This window comes from Trachemys scripta, chromosome 7 (genome assembly GCF_013100865.1).
Source record: "Trachemys scripta elegans isolate TJP31775 chromosome 7, CAS_Tse_1.0, whole genome shotgun sequence".
In the NCBI taxonomy this organism is placed as follows: Eukaryota; Metazoa; Chordata; order Testudines; family Emydidae; genus Trachemys; species Trachemys scripta.
The window spans coordinates 82,826,140-82,840,396 of record NC_048304.1 but is presented as its reverse complement, the minus strand read 5'-3'; the positions used below and the strand labels follow the sequence as shown (position 1 = coordinate 82,840,396).

At 42.8% G+C, this 14,257-nt stretch overlaps 1 long non-coding RNA gene across 3 annotated transcripts; it reads left to right on the top strand.

The window, feature by feature from the left end:
* Positions 1 to 36: 36 nt before the first annotated feature.
* On the top strand, positions 37 to 6,881 carry LOC117880163. Of its 3 annotated transcripts, none has more exons than XR_004646487.1 (4): positions 37 to 831; positions 1,833 to 2,189; positions 2,462 to 2,600; positions 6,176 to 6,881. It is a non-coding gene; the product is annotated as an uncharacterized LOC117880163 (long non-coding RNA). The 3 variants fall into 3 exon arrangements; XR_004646486.1 differs by having other exon boundaries at positions 37 to 1,979; positions 2,058 to 2,189; XR_004646485.1 differs by having other exon boundaries at positions 37 to 2,189.
* The last annotated feature ends 7,376 nt before the right edge of the window (positions 6,882 to 14,257 follow it).

The following is a 14,257-nucleotide window of genomic DNA, read 5'->3' as shown; positions in this document are numbered from 1 at the left end:
CCGCGCCTCCTTGTCAGAGCCGCAGGGTGCTCAGTGCCCAGCCTGTGCCCGCCTCAGGGGCAGCCTAGCACAGTGCCAGGGACACGGGAATAAACAGATGCCAAATATGGCTGGATCGTCACATTAGCACAAGCCCAGCTCTGCGCAAAACACGCCCATGAAGTGCTCTGGGGCACTGGCTCTTAATCTTTCCAGACTTCGCTAGGCCTCTTAGGAATCGGATTCGTCTTGTGTACCTGAAGTTTTACCTCATGTAAAAACTACTTGCTTACAAGCTTGCACAAAAAATAAAAACGTGTCACAAATACCCTATTAGTAAAAAAAGTGCTTAATTTCTTTTTACCATATAATTTTAAAATCAATCAATTGGAATATATATTTACAATTACATTTCAGTGTACAGTATAGCACAGTACAAACAACTCGTGTGACATTTTTAGTTTGTTTTGACTTTGCTAGTGCTGTGCTGTTTATGTAACCTGTTGTAAAACTAGGCAAATATCTAGATGAGTTGATTTACTCCCATACCCCTGGTTGAGAACCACTGTTCTGGGGGAAGGCAGCTGCAGCACTTACAGGAACACAGGATGTCTGTCAGGTGCCATCATCCCAGGAATGAATTGCTAACGATTTCCCAGTACTGAGCATCTTCCTTTGCTAGTTGTAAGTTTCACAGAACTAGAAGAGAAGAAGTGCCCATTAACACTGCCTCCCTATTATTTCTCTCTTAAACTGCAAAGGGCCCATGGGGAAATGCAAGAGCGCAGTGTATTTAAATAATTTTGTTCTGGGGTTCTTAGATCTGGTAATGACATCCTATAGTTCAACAAGGTAAATATTTTTCTTTTTTAATACATTTTTTCTTTATTCTTTGACCTCAAGAAACAATCAGAAAAATGCCAGAATAGGCCCAAGCAGCTCTCATTGCAAATTGCACACTTGAACAATATAAAATGAGAAATCTGGAGAATTTAGATTTTATTTTTAATGAGCAAGAGAAATATTTAAAGATATGTTTAATGTCTAGATTTCAATTATATATCATAAGAAACAAAGAAGTTACTCACTTTCTGCAGTAACAATGGTTCTTTGAGATGTGTCCCCCCACTGAATCCTTCCACAATAAAAAGAAAAATCTTGGGAGACTTCCTAAAAGCCTTCGTCCTATCCAGGTAAAAGGCCAGGACTCTCCTAACATATCATGTCTCTAGTATAGTCTCCCTTTTATCACAGTGAGGCTTAGGGTAAAAAGTTGGAAGGTGGATCAGTTGGTTCATGTGAAAAGGGGAGGTCACCTTGGGGGTAAACTTCAGCTGCAGTTTGTGTGTGACCTTGCCCCAAAAGAATACTGTGTAGAGGGGATGCGTGCCATCAGAGCTATTATTTCCCCTATTCTCCTAGCCAAGGTGATCGCCACCAGGAAGGCAGTTTTCATTTTCAGGTATGTAAACCATGGGTTTGAAGGGAGGTCTAGTCAGGTTTTTCAACACTAGGTTTAGATCCCATCTAGGGGTGGGATGTCAGGGTTGTAGGAAAAGGTTTACTATACCTTGAGGAATCATTTTGTGGTTGGATGTGATAGCACTGAGTATCCCTCTACATGTCGATAGAAGGCTCCGATAGCCACTAGGTGGACCTTGAGTGAACTGAGAGATAATCCCGATTTTTTAAGAGTCAGTACACAGTCTAGGATCTTTGGAAGAGTAGTGAGTGGCGGAGAAATTTGTTGGGAATTACACCAAGCCTGAAACCAGGGCCACTTTTGCAGGTACGTACAGCGTGTTGTGGCTTTTCTAATGTGTAGTAATACCTCTTGTACCTCCCCTGAGCAGGAGCTTTCTATGCGTTGGAACCATGAGGAGTCAAGTCTTGAGGCGGAAAATCCCGAGGTTGAGATGCAGAGTGTGTCCTTCATTCTGCGAGAGGAGGTATGGAGTGGATTGAAGACAGATTGACAGGCATGTCTCAAGTTGTGACAGGTAAGACTACCAAGTCTGTCTTGGCCAGGTGGAAGCAATTAGTATGATGTGTGCTCCTTCTCTTTTTATTTTGAATAGGACTTTTAACAGTAGGGGAAACAAGGGAAAGGCATAGAGAAGGTCCTTGTCCCATAGAAGAAAGAGAGCGTTGCCCAGAGAGTGCTGTCCTATCCCTGCTCTGCAGCAGTAGCATGGCCATTTCCTGTTCAGGTAAGTGGCGAACAGGTCTGTTTTCAGTGTCCCCCCACCACCTGAATATGTTGTGAAGCACAATTGGGTTTATCTCCCATTTGTAGTTGTGTGGGAACTTGCAACTGAGACTGTCCACCATTGAGTTTTGTGTACCGGGAAGGTAGGCCACTGATAATGTAATGTTGTGGGAGATTCACCGGTTCAATTACTTTAGTGCTTTGTGCAAAGGAAGGGCGACCTGGCTTCTACTTTTCGATTTATGTAATATATACAAGCTATGTTGTCATTAGGACTCTCGTGTGTGTTCCCTTGACCAGTGAGAGGAAATGGATCCAGGCATTCCTGACTACCCTGAGCTCAAGGATACTGTCTCGCATGACCTTCTGATAACAAACTAGGAAAATGCAACCTAGGTGGAGCTACTATAAGGTGGGTGCAAAACTGGTTGGAAAACCATTCCCAGAGCATAGTTATCAGTGGCTGACAGTCATGCTGGAAGAACATAACAAGTGGGGTCCCGCAGGGATCAGTTCTGGGTCCGGTTCTGTTCAATATCTTCATCAATGATTTAGAAAATGGCATAGAATACACTTATAAAGTTTGCGGACGATACCGAGCTGGGAGAGGTTGCAAGTACTCTGGAGGATAGGATTATAATTCAAATTGATCTGGACAAACTGGAAAAATGGTCTGAAGTAAAAAGGATGAAATTCAATAAAGACAAATGCGAAGAACTCCACTTAGGAAGGAACAATCAGTTGCACACATACAAAATGGGAAATGACTGCCTAGGAAGGAGTACTGCGGAAAGGGATCTGGGGGTCATAGTGGACCACAAGCAAAAAATGAGTCAACAGTGTAATGCTTTGCAAAAAAAAGCAAACCATTCTGGGATGTATTAGCAGGAGTGTTGCAAGCAAGACACGAGAAGTAATTCTTCCACTCTACTCTGCACTGATTGGGCCTCAACTGCAGTATTGTGTCCAGTTCTGGGTGCCATATTTCAGGAAGGATGTGGACAAATTGGGGAGAGTCCAGAGAACAGCGAGAAAAATTATTAAAGGTCTAGAAAACATGACCTGTGAGGGAAGATTGAAAAAATTGGGTTTGTTTAGTCTGGAAAAGAGAAGACTGAAAGGAGACATAACAGTTTTCAAGTATGTAAAAGGTTGTTACAAGGAGGAGGGAGAAAAAGTGTTCTTCTTATCCTCTGAGGCTAGGACAAGAAGTAATAGGCCTAAATTGCAGCAAGGGAGATTTAGGTTGGACATTAAGAAAATCTTCTTAACTGTCAGGGTGGTTAAGCACTGGAATAAATTGCCTAGGAAGGTTGTGGAAGCTCCATCATTGGAGATTTTTTAAGAGTTGGTTAGACAAACACTTGTCAGGAATGGTCTAGATAATAATTAGTCCTGCCATGGGTGCAGGGGGTTGGACTAGATGATCTCTCAAGGTCCCTTCCAGTCCTATGATTCTATGTGGAGGGATGTCTCTGTGGATAACCATTTTCCTTGTGTTGTAAGGTCATTTAGAAGTGGGCCCCACCTATGAGTGATGTGTCAGTGGTGAGAAGTAACGAGAGAGAAGTTTGTGAAAAGTTTGCAAACATTTGCTGGGTTTTTCCACCAATCCAGGGAGTTTTTGACCATGGTGGGCAGCAACAGAGGTTTGTTTAGTGTCTCTCTGTTTGGTCTGTAGACCAAGCTGAAACACATTTCACCGCATGTGAAGCCTGGCATGAGATATCACCGCTGTGCTGGCTGCCATATGCGCCAAGAGCTAGAGGCAGTATCTGGATGATATTTGGGGGCTGTTTTGTATTGTCTCTATGAGTATGACCAAGGAGAGGAATCTGTGGGGGAGTAGGAGCACTTTGGCCAGTAATGAATTGAGGTCAGCCCCTATGAATTCCAGGCATTGTATCAGGATGAGGGTTAATTTCTGGGTGTTGAAATCACAATAGGCCCAGCATATAGCTCCACCTTCAGCCTAAGCTTCTTTGCTGAGCCAACTGTGCAGTAATTGGGGTGTGGGAGAGAGGGAGAGAAAACGCGGATAGATTCCATTATTGTAAAGGGAGGGCGTGAGAGGAAAAGTTTGGGCACCACCGCTCTAACTCTAGTAACACTCCATTATATTTCTGTCCTGGTCAAGCATTTCCAGACTAACATCCCTCCTCTCTTTTCATGAGAGCCAGACTCTTGAGCATTTAGGTGATGCGGTCTCTCAGATGTGGTGGGAAATATCTCAAATGGCAGGATACACTAAGATTTAAGTGGACCCCACTATCAGCTCCAGCAAGTGGCAACTTGTATACCACTAATTCCTTGTAAACGACACATTAAAAAATCAATAGCAAATATTAAAACATAGCATTTACATAGCTTTTTCATCCACAGATCTCCAAAAGCTTTGCAAAAGGCAAGTAAGCATTATCCCAATTTTAAAGGCAAGCAAAGTGAGGTACAAAGGTGCAGTGATTTGTCCAAGTTGGTAGAGGAAGTCTATATCAAAGACGGAAACAGAACCCACAATCCCTTATTTCCAATCCAGTGTACCATCCATTGGATTGTGCTGCCTGCCTCTAAGCACATGGATTTGAAACACTAAACAACCATCTCTCTCTCTAAAACATGGCTATGGCTCACCATCATCATAGTCCTGATTCTCAACCAGCACTGATAAGATTTATATTTAAGAATTGAACTATAACTGTGCTGCAGCCTACCTAAGGAGAGAGTCTCATAGAGCCGGGTGGGTGCCTGGGCAGAAATAAACTTGTCCATTCAGGTCAGGGAAGCTCGATTAGAATCCTGCTGGAAACAATGTACCCATGCAGCATTATAACAAGTTTATAAACTTCATGCTGACAGGACCCCAAAAAAGGAGAATAAAAAATTGTTTAAGAAAATGATTGTCCTTGTTCTATTCAGAATTGTTTAGTTTCTTCCTAAAAGGAATAGTGCAGTGTTCAAGTATGCAGGATGAATCACAAACATAGTTAAAACACACTTCAGTCCTGTCTACAGCAAGCAGAGCCGAACTGTGTTTAAACCACTAATTAGCACATTACCCGCTGTAACTGGATCTGGCACCATAGTAGTTTTGTTAGCATGGATAGGATATTATTGATAAGGCTGAATTTACCAACTGATATCAAAGTCCTTGTTTCCATGATTTTGTAAATGTTTATGATTAATTTTTGATTGATTTTCATAAAGAAACAATGAGAAGTACAAAACATAAGTCCAGCTGGTATATGTTTCCAAATACACCTCTACCCCGATATAACGCGACCCAATATAACACGAATTCAGATATAACGCGGTAAAGCAGTGCTCCGGGGGGGCGGGGCTGCGCACTCCGGTGGACCAAAGCAAGTTCGATATAATGCGGTTTCACCTATAACACGTTAAAATTTTTTGGCTCCCGAGGACAGCGTTATATCAAGGTAGAGGTGTACTCATACTTCACAGGATCTCCAAAAGAATTATGGAATTATACAATTTTACAACTTGTCAAAGCTGTAAGACTGGACAATACTACATACACAACGTTATGGCAGAGGTAACAGTAATAAAATAAGAGAAGACATATGTGACTAGGGAGAGGAAGAAAGGACTGGTGGGGGGGCGGAGAGGAAGGGTTATGTAGAATGTAGTCTGGCATTCTTTGAGCCATCTCAACATTTTTATCCAGAAGTATCTAGAACCAAGGTCCATGTTTCTTCAAATTCACATAATTGCTCTTTATGGTGAGAAGCTATTCTTCCTTTGGATTCTCAGATAGGTCCAAATACCACTGCTCTTATTTTGGGCATAAGCCTACTCTTCCATTTTTGTAAAATCACACACTTAATGATCTCTGCATCCTTCAAGAACCAAGGTCTTTGTGGCAGAATTAAACCCAATCTAGCAAGTAAAGAACCTAGGATATAATTTTCAGCTGACATTCACCTGCTGAAGCTGAGCAGTTTAAACTCTTGCATCCACCTCTTTCCACAGCTACCTGATTCTGGACAGTCCCATAGCACATGCATCAGGGTACCTTTTTCTTTGTTACAAGACCAACAAACTTCAGAGGATAAGGCTTTGCTCTTGTTCAACCGCTGTGGCATCCAATGCATTTTGAATAAAATCTTTTTGTGTATCAAGCAGAACCTGAGATCCACAGAAGCATTTTTAACATTACATAATATAGTCTGCCACTGGCATTCTTTTAAGGGCTGTGATAAATCCCCTTCCCAGACTTTCACAAAACTTCAGACGGGGTGGGCAAACTTTTTAGCCCAAGGGCCACATCTGGATATAGAAATTGTATGGCGGGCCATGAATAGTCACAAAATTGGGGTTGGGGAGCGGGAAGGGGTGAGGGTGCTGGCCAAAAAGGTTCTGGCCAGGCCCCTGTTAGCCCAGCTCCAATTAAGGGGTATTAATTGGTACTGGCTCGGTGTGGCTCTCCAAAGGGCTTAAGGAAAAACACCTCCGGGCCTTGTTAGCCAGGAGGCTATATAAAGCTGGCAGGAAGGAAGCAGAGTGGGGGACAGGAAAGGGGGGAGCCTGTGGCTGTAGTTCCCAGCTGGCTAAAGAAGCTAGCTGTCCTCCAGGGAGCTGGCTGGATGGACTGTATATAAACGTTGGTGGGAACTGACACAAAGAATAAAAGGACACTGGTGCTTGCATATTAAGTGGTCTCCAACTGATTTTTGGAATGGAGCAGTGAAGTGCTCTGTTACACGTGGGGTTGGGGATGAGGGGTTTGGGGTGTAGAAGGGTGCTCTGAGCTGGGATCAAGAGGTTCAGAGGGTGGGAAGGGGATCAGGATATGGGGGGGTGAGGGCTCCAGCTGGGGGTGCAGGCTCTGGGGTGGGGCTGGGGATGAGGGATTTGGGGTGCAGAAGCGTTCTCTTAGCTGGGACCGAGGAGTTCGGCGGGCAGGAGGGGGATCAGGGCTGAGCTCCCAGAAGCAGCAGCATGTCTCTTTCTCCCCACTGCCCCGCTTCTACACGGAGCTGTGACCAGACGGCTCTGCTGTGCACTGCCTCGTCTGCAGGCGCTGCCTCTGCAGCTCCCATTGGCCAATGGGAGCTGCGGGGGCAGCATGTGGAGGTGAGCCCCCTGGCCACATCTCCGCATAGGAGCCCGAGGTGGGGATATGCCACTGCTTCTGGGAGCTGTGTGGAGCAGCCCCCACCCCCACTCCCCAGCAGAAACTCAAGGGCCGGATTAAAATGGCCCACAGGCCATAGTTTGTCCACCCCTGGACTAAGAGTTCCTCTTCATTAACAAAGTATACATAGTGGATACAATCTTGGGGAGTTTAAGTATCATTTTTTTGTATTTGAAGATATGAGTATTAGCTCTATACCTGGATTTCAAATGTTTGCTTCTGGGGTAACACCCACAAAGTATTTAGCTTGCACATCTTGAAGGGACTATTCAAATTAAGTGGCTCATCAAGGAACATTTAATTCACAATGGACCATGGGGAACGCCCATCTACACTTAAGGGACTTTCCTGCTATGACTAATCGATGTCATGCATGGACATGAAAGTTGCCCATGTGATTCCAAACTCCATCTTTTACCTGTAATTTTGCACTAGCTGTGGTGAGGGCTTTGTTTGAAACAATGGATTTCCCTCCACATGGCAGAAGCTATAAAAGGTGCTGGAAACATCTCTATTTTGCCTCTTTCCTGCTCAAACCTCTTGACTTTGGATTTATACTAATGGGAGATTCTAACACAGGGACTGAGGACCTTCCAATGATTTGGAAGCAACAGAGACTTGACTGAAGTCAGCAGTTTATTCCATCACTGCTACAAGCCTGAACCAAAAACTTTGCAATTATTGTATGTATTTGATTCCTTTAACCAACTTTAACTCTCACCTTTCTTTCTATAAATAAACCTTTAGATTTTAGATACTAAAAGATTGACAACGACATGATTATTGGGTAAGATCTGAGTTATATATTGACCTGGGTGTGTGGCTGGTCCTTTGAGATCAGAAGAACCTCTTATTTGATGAAATTGGTTTTAAAGAACCTCTCCTCTTTAAGTCTAGTGTTTTTGGTGGTGATACAAGGACTGGCATACCTAAGGAAACTGCTTTTCTGACTTCGTTAGCCAGTGTGGTGAAACTGAAGTCTGGTATATCTTATGGGAGAATAAACACCAGTTTTGGGCTGTGTCTACCCTATTTCTCAGCAATTATTCCTGAATTTGGTATGCTCAGTTGTGATCCACGAAGGCACAGTTACACCTTCATGCAGCCACCGTTGTAGGCACCTTATTTTTCTCCACTGGACAAAAACGGAACCAAGGAGACCTGTAGGGAGAACTGGCTGTATTAATACATGTTCAGTTTTCACCTGTGAGGATATAAGGGTGTTAGGATGCTGTAACCAGTATATCTGTGACACAATAAAAGCATAATAATAATTATGTGGGTCTAGGAACCCTCCCCCTTTCCCATAGAGAGTTGGAGTTTATTAAATGATAGTTGTAGGCACTGATCAAGGCTCCATAAAAATAACTCTAGCAAGGTTACTAAATTTTCAGAAATAAGGTGGAGGGATACATACAGGTAGGCCACTGAGAATATAGCGGTCCCGAGGCAGAATATTCATTTTTATTGCATTAACCCTCCCCCACAGGCACAGGGAGAGAGGATGCCACCCATTTGTATCACTATGTAAGAGATCACAGGATATAAATTTATCTTCACTAGTTTGTTAATTTTTTTGGTACTTTTATACCTAGGCATTTAATAGCATCAATTTGCCTATGGAAATTCCATTGAGAGAAAGCTACGCTACACAATAACTGGCCAATTTCCAATAGCTCTGATTTTTCCCCAATTAATTTTGTAACCAGATATTGATCTGAATTTTTGATTTAGTGATAAAAGGGCTGGAATTGTGGTTTCTGGCTTGGATGTAAATAAAGGGGCATCATCTGCTCATAACATCAATTTATATTCCCGGGAAATGAATTGTATGTTTCCGATAGCTTGAGCCCATACAGCTACTGCCTAGGGCTCAAGAGCCAAATCAAAACATAATGGAAACAGTGGGCATCTGTGCCTAGTACCCCTGAAGAGATCACATTATAAGTAGTGATGCAAGAAATTGAATGAGAGTATAATTGTTGGATCCTGGAACTATACAAGGGTCCAAATCTAAATTTTTGTAGCATATAAAACACATACCTCCAGCCCACCCTATCAAAAGGCTTTTCTACATCTAAAGCTCAAATGGCTTGTGGTTTGGGGTCATTATATTTCACTTGCTGTGATACCAATAAGCTGTCAAAGGTTATCAGAACCACAACAGCTTCTGACAAGCCCAACTTCATTTGGGTGTATGAAAGAGCTCCAACCCTTCTTCAGCCTCACTCCCAGAACTTTTGACAATATTCTGACATTACTGTTAATAAGTAAAACTGGCCCATAATTAGAACATAGCATGGCATCACTTTCTGGTTTAAGACTAATTGAAATTAGGACTTTCCTCAGGGAGAAGGGTGCCCTCTGGAAATGACTCATTAAACATTTCAGTTATCTTGTCAGACAGGAGTTCAAGGAAGTGTCTACAGAATTCAGCAGGGAAGCCAGCTGGTCTGGAGCTTTCCTCACGTTTATATTCTTAATCATCTTAATTAACTCATCCTCTGTTAGGGGGAGCATCAAGATTTCCATGTTGGGCTATGATAATTTGTGGTAACGTTTCTAAAAAATGATCCAAAGTATCTATGCAGGAGTTTGCATCCAGTTTGTACAGATATTAGAGAAATTAAAGAACTATTAATAATCTTTAGATAATGTACATAATTTACCATGTTTATACAGATAGTTGGCATGCCACATGCTGAGACCCTTTGTCTTAGGTGGTATGCCAGCAACTTGCCAGCTTTTCCACCTTATTCCTAGAAATCCTACCTAAGTCAAAATAGGGCAAACTCAGCCTGTGCCAAGTGAAGCTTGTTGAGTTCATATCTATAATTGATCAGGGATCACAACAAATCGGAAGCTGGGGCTGTGGCATAAGACAAATCAAGCTCTCTTACTTTTTTCTCAAGAGCCATCATATTTTCTCCATGTTCCCTCTTCTTGGAAAAAGTGAAACTAATAATTCTACCCCTCACAGAGGGCTTGGGTGTCTATCACAATAGGCTGCTCAAAGATGTTGAAAGTCCATTTGTCTCCAACAACAGGCAAATATATTTTCCAATAAAAATGTTGAAATAGGGATCTAATAAATATGAAGAATTAAATCTCCATATACATGGCTGTTACTTACTTGGATCTGTTGTTATTCCGAGTTACAGGGGTATAATCAAAGACAGTAATTTTATCCATGCAGGAATCAACTACAGAATTAACCAAGTCCCTGGAGAGGGGAAAAAAATCTAGAGGGGAATGGGATGCGTATACTGGGGGAAAGTATGAATAATCCCAACTCATTGGATGTATGAGCTGCCAGCTATAACATAGTCCCAGGTCCTTAATGTGCAATTCCAGAGCCATTCTGGTTTTAGTTAGTTTATGACACTGAGGGCAAGATTTGTCCACAGAAGGATCAAGCCCTTAATTAAAATCCCCAGCAATCACAATAGGGATATGGGGTTCTCTGTCAATTTAGTAAAATAACCGATGAAAGGTTTCAGGATCATCAAGGTCAGGCTCATTCATATTAGCAATGATTAGTTCAGATCCATTTATGGTGACTTTAAATGTTAAGAATCTGCCCTGATAATCTGAACTTGACTCAGATCAGTGCTTTGTATGTACACATACAGTGGGTACATACATATAGAAGAGTATGACTAGCCCTCTGGATCTGGATGGGAAGCAGTCACCTTCTAATTTAGCAGCCTCATCAGAGGTGTCTCCTACTAAAGCACTGCATCTGCCTTTCCTCTCTTAAATAATTATTTCTTCTTCTAATTGGAGTGTTAAGTCCCTTTATATTCCAGGAAATAAAACAGATTCAGGACAAATTTGTTAAGAATTATTTTTTGTCATGCATGATCTTACAAACGAGAGTAATGGAATTTTGTGTCATGTGCTCTATTGCATCTCATTCTACTCCCCACAGAGGACCCCCCAAGAGGGGCAGTCTATCAGTTAATGCCCCAGGACACTTATTCCACAGATTTATCATTATCTTGCTAGATGCTCACCACCTGCCAGACCTCCAGAGAACAAGGAAGGTGCAGAAAAATTAGGGAGAGATGTCAGTGTTAGTTACAGGCACCTGCAGAAGCAGGATGGAAATCATTGTCATGAAGAGTGGAATTTTCCTGAGTATAAAGATCAGGAGGGAAGAAGGGGAAAGAGACAGGGGTGGGGAAAGACACTGCAAAGGGGGCACAAAAGAGACCCAAATAGAATGTAACAAAATGAAAAAAAATTATATCAACATATGAACATTCACATACTTGGCAACACATGGGATCAATGTCATCCATTATCAGGCACTGAAAGAACACTTCAAGCTAAATATAGCTAAAATGCTCTGATACTCCAGCAGATGCAGGCATAGCAGCTTGTCACTGCTCACCAGGGTTGTCATCCGTCCATCCGTCCTCCTGCCCCCCATCCAAACCATTAAATGGCTTTGAAAAGTATTATAAATAACAACTGCACACAGGATACATCCCCAACAAAGAAGATCTGGAAGGTTTGATGTTTATATTCCATAATACAACAAGCATTCCACTGATGGTTATATCAGTCTCTGAGTTGTGTAGGATGCAATGGACTCAGCAGAGTTTTGGGTCAGGGACCCTCTACAACAAATGATTACAAGTAATTCCTGCTGGAATTACCATCTCCTGTATTTCAAACAAATAATCCAACAACTATTACCCCAACCTGAAGTGCAGGTAGGTAAGCCAGTATCCCCAGACACAAGAGTTTGCACATTAAACGTGTTTGATGGTTACATTACCATCTTGCAACAACGTAAGAAGATAAGCAAAAGTGAGCATGGGAACTTCCCTTACTATCATCCCTATGTCCATGCTGCAGCTATCCACCAGCAATGGAATGACAATCTAAATCAGAGATCTGTTCTCAGGGTTCCCAACAATGTGCAGACAGCCCTGAGTCACCACTGTTCACTGTAGCCTCTGTATGTGGCTTCAGATTCCTCAGCTCCTCTGTGCAGCAGCAGAAGCAGCTTTTCAACATCACTACCTTTATGAGAGGCCAGCTTTCCATGCATAAAGCAACCTAGTGGTTGTTAGGAAATGGTTCAGTCAGGATTCCTGTTGCCTACCAGTGCAGGGTTTGCATGAGGGAGTTTTATGTTTCTACTCCCTCAGTATCAGGCAGCTCATTAAAGCAATCACAGGCATGATGATTTACGGTTAGCAAGGCTGTGGCATTCAGGTTTCAGCAAAACCCCCATACAGAAAACACACAGCATATATATGGGATCCAACTTCACCACAATCAGTTCTGGGCAAAGTATGTGGGGAGTAAACATAATGGGGGCTAGTTAGATCTGCACAGCTGTCAAAGAAAAAGTGCCAGCAGTTAGAATAATCAGAAACAAACTACATCAAAAGTAGTTTATAGGTTATTTATGAAGCTTTCCACCTCCTGAGGTTTTTGGAAGATTAGGTCACTCCTCCCGATACTACATGAAACAATGGAGAAAACCACCATGTAGTGTGTTAGCCCTTTTTGTTCTCCCCTAGGCCTGGCAAAATTGCCCTCTATCCACAATATCCCTTGCAAAATCTTGAGAAACCATTGCCCCAGAGCTTTCTTCCCCCTGGCCTTGAATAGATGGATTGTTTGGTTGTAAACCTGAGAAATTTAATGATCAGTGCTCTGGGCTTAGCCCCAGGGGCAGGCTTTGGTGACGAATACCTGCGGGCTCTTCCTCAGGCAGATCAAGAATTTCTGTTAAAAGGCTGGGGATAAAATCCAGAGGTTTCTCTTGTTCTGCTCCCTCAGGAATTCCTCTGATTCTAAGGTTGTTTCTGCATGATCTGCTTTCCAGATCAGCTAATTCCCTTTAATTAATTTTTTGAGGTGTTTGGGCAGCCATGCCCTGCATTTGATCTTCTACTGAGGAAATAGGGTCCTTGGCTTCTGACATACTATCTGATAGTAGCTGCAAGGAGGATTCAATAGCAAATACTGTTGGTTGGAGGCTGGCGACAGTAGCTTTAATTGTAAGGGTATCTGCAGCCACCTTTTTCAGCAGAGTGAGCACTCTCTCGCTGACTTCAGTGGCGGACATCTTGGCTAGGGGCATATCTCTTTCCTGGATCTGCAGATGAAAGGACCTTGCTTTTGCTGTTGAGCCACTAGATGGCATGAGCACAGTTAAAGGCAGTGGTTCTCAAACTTTTGTACTGGTGACCCCTTTCACATAGCAAGCCTCTGAGTGTGACCCCCCTTATAAATTAAAAACACTTTTTAATATATTTAACACCATTATAAATGCTGGAGGCAAAGTGGGGTTTGGGGTGGTGGCTGACAGCTTGCGACACCCCGTATAATAACCTTGCGACCCCCTGAAAGGTCCTGACCCCCAGTTTGAGATTTAAGGTGTATGTTTTTTGCTTGTGGAGAAGAAAGGATGGTGCGTGACCAGTGGCAGATGGGGTGGATGCTGATGGACTGCCCCAGAGCACTCAGGGGTTCGTTCTACCATGTTCTGCAAGGGCCCCCGGTGGCCCTCAGATCCCATGATTTTTAAAATTATCCACATCTTTCACCTTTGTGGATGTTTTGTGAGGATGGGATGGCAAGGCAAACAGTCAATTTCACTAAGAACCTTGAGAATTGTCAATTTAAAATCCAGATTGCATCAGACGCCAAAGGAGAGCAGGAGCTAAGCTACAGTATGGTGGGAAAACAGAATCAGATTAGAGAACTCTCAGGGTAAGAAGAAGAGGAGTACTTGTGGCACCTTAGAGACTAACCAATTTATTAGAGCATAAGCTTTGGTGGACTACAGCCCACTTCTTCGGATGCATCCGAAGAAGTGGGCTGTAGTCCACCAAAGCTTATGCTCTAATAAATTGGTTAGTCTCTAAGGTGCCACAAGTACTCCTCTTCTT